Source organism: Schistocerca serialis, chromosome 4 (assembly GCF_023864345.2).
Source record: "Schistocerca serialis cubense isolate TAMUIC-IGC-003099 chromosome 4, iqSchSeri2.2, whole genome shotgun sequence".
Taxonomy (NCBI): domain Eukaryota; kingdom Metazoa; phylum Arthropoda; class Insecta; order Orthoptera; family Acrididae; genus Schistocerca; species Schistocerca serialis.
Window position 1 is genome coordinate 552,338,776 of NC_064641.1, and position 2,958 is coordinate 552,341,733.

A 2,958-nucleotide genomic window follows, 5' to 3' on the forward strand; every position below is an offset into this window, starting at 1 on the left:
AACCGTAAAACACGAAGTATAATCAGTACTCCAGTAGCGAATGAGCAGCGCGCTTCTGCATGGCTGTAGAAGTCAGTACGGGTGAGGGTGGTGCTGCCGCTCCTGAAGCACTCGTCATTCCTCGTGTTTCACTGTCCCTGTTAATATACATCGTTAAAATGTATATCGCACAAGACTAATATCGGACCGCTCTGTGGAATAGGTACGTAAAATTCCACTTTAAAAATCATTATTTTTAACAGGAAGCAAAGCGACGTTTTCCATCGACGCTGGGCGTCACTTGAAAGACGTGTAGAGTATATTCGGGCTGACTTCAGCTACACAATGTAAAAACTAAATTGCAAATATCTGCTTAAGCCCCAGACAAAAATATTTTTCTTAACTTTGTGCATTTTGTAGCGCAATGTGAAAGGAGTTTTTCAAAAGTCAAACTAATTAATAATTACCTGAGTTCCACTGTGAGTCAAGCACGACTATCTGGCATTTATGTAGTTAGTGGTGGTGGTGGTGGTTAGTGTTTAACGTCCCGTCGACAACGAGGTCATTAGAGACGGAGCGCAAGCTCGGGTTAGGGAAGGATTGGGAAGGAAATCGGCCGTGCCCTTTCAAAGGAACCATCCCGGCATTTGCCTGAAACGATTTAGGGAAATCACGGAAAACCTAAATCAGGATGGCAGGAGACGGGATTGAACCGTCGTCCTCCCGAATGCGAGTCCAGTGTGCTAACCACTGCGCCACCTCGCTCGGTGTTTTATGTAGTTATAGGTATCGATCATGGTGATGCAGTTTCAAAATTTGCATCAGAAAAATTTAGAAGGAAGAAATTTTAAGCTACAATTTGAAGTCGCTTCTGACTAAAAATAACTTTGGTTATTTGCATCACTTCATTAACAGTCATTGGAACTACATTACTTATAAAAATGCTTTTCACTCGTCTCATTCTTAAAAATTTCTTTCAAAATAGTTAACACTGATTTTCTCACTTAAACTGTTATTTTTGTTGCGTTGGTTGGCAGGCAGATAGGGGCGGGCGTGAGGTTGGGGGGGGGGGGGGGGCGGGGGGAGTGAACCTGGTGCCAAACTATCTCTATCTCGGTAATCCCGTTGGATGTTAACACTAGAACTGCGGCTGGGTCACTCTTAACCCACTTCTTAACTCTTTCATTTGTCACTCTTTTGCATTATTACCTAGAGAGCTGAATTTCTGTGACTTTTTGCGAAATAAGATAGATAGAACGATTATACTTGATTTTGCATTTCACAGGTAACCTTAAAAGAGATATATGAAGATTCACCTAGAACCACGAACGTGTCAGTTTGACCCCTCTGCTGCAGCGTCTTTATCAATCGCATTTTTCGTGTAGTTTGATGTTTATTGTTAGACTGCGTCTGATAAACAATCCCTTATATCTCACTGCCTGATGATGTTGCTGTTTTCCAGCACGAGAGGAGAGGGAGAGCAGGATGAAACATGTCTGACCGTGTATGCAAGTATTGTGCAGCCAGTGCTTTTTTTTCATGAAATACGAAATTGGTAGCGCATTCTAACTATGTCAATAGTGCTTTCAACATGCAAATTTATTATGACCAAACGTCTACGAACATAAGATGACATTATAAATACCCTAAATGAGATTTTGGCTCATGAAGCCGAGGCGAGAAGCTGGAGTCTTCATCTGAGGAAGAATTACCACCACCTGCAGTTCCAAATTTTTCACCAGAAGATTACGTTACTCCTCAGGATGTTCTACTGAATACTGATGAGGAAGGTATGCACGTTTATGTTTTTTTTTAATAATAAATATTAGTTATGCACATAGTGCATAGACAGAGATTTCAACTGCAACCCTTATGTTTATACGTTGTTGCTTTCTTGAGGTTTTACAAGTCGTACATTACACTGATGAAGGAGTGTTTTTTGGTCTAATATTCGACAATATATTGAATAACAATACGTGCTGTAATACTAATTACTTCTATTACAGGAACAGCTGCTAAAACGGCTAGGTCAATTCGCGGCCGAGGGCGTAGTGGACAACGAAATGACCCAAGGTTTGAACTATCACAGTTTCCTTCAGGTAGAGACTTTATAGCACAGGATGGAATGACCTTGAAAGTTGGAGTTTTAGGTGAATGTTCAGCTGTCAGATATGGATAAGAGAATGTTTTCACAAGGTCTATGCAGGACCACCTCCGTATGCAAAACGAAAAGTGAATGAGACCTGCTGCAGTGCTTGGCATCTTATGATAACGGACAAAATTTTGAAACACATTGTAAAATGCACTAAGGCCGAAGCACGTCGGGTATTGGGTTCGGATAACTGGACTATAAACGCTGAAGAACTGGAATATTTTATAGCTATATTGTACGTCCGTGGTGCCATAGGGGCGACGAGCTTAGAACTAGACACACTATGGTCAATGAAGTGAGGAAAAAGTTTTTTTGAAATCAACAATGGCTCGTGACAAATTCAGAGAGATAATGCTTTATCGCAGATTTGACATTACATCCACAAGGTCAGAACGACAGAAAAAAGGCAAGTTTGCTTTGGTATCAGAAATCTGGTATGAGTTCATTGAGAATGCACAATGTAGCTACATGCCGGGTCCATATATGGCAATCGAGGAACAGCTTTTTCCTTCAAAGTTCCGTCGCAGATTAATTCTGTTCGCGAACTCAAACTTGGACAAATAAGGACAAAAGTATTTAATGGCAGTAGATAAAGACACCAAATATACTGTGAATGCTTTCTCTAATCTAGGAACGGTGACACTAGGCCGAGTGATGAGGATCTTGGCGATTTTGTTGTGAAAAAATTAATGCAACCTTACCTCAATAAAGGAAGAAATTTCACTTGTGACAATTTTTTTACCTCCTTGACTCTCTCTGCAACCTTGAAAGCAAATCCTACAAGTCTAGGGGGCACCATAAATCGATCTCGCAGGGAAATTGTAGCC

General features: G+C 40.9%; 1 non-coding gene across 1 annotated transcript; it reads right to left on the bottom strand.

The window, feature by feature from the left end:
• Positions 1-671: 671 nt before the first annotated feature.
• On the bottom strand, positions 672-744 carry Trnaa-cgc (transfer RNA alanine (anticodon CGC)). The gene has a single exon. It is a non-coding gene; the product is annotated as a tRNA-Ala (tRNA).
• Positions 745-2,958: the final 2,214 nt, after the last annotated feature.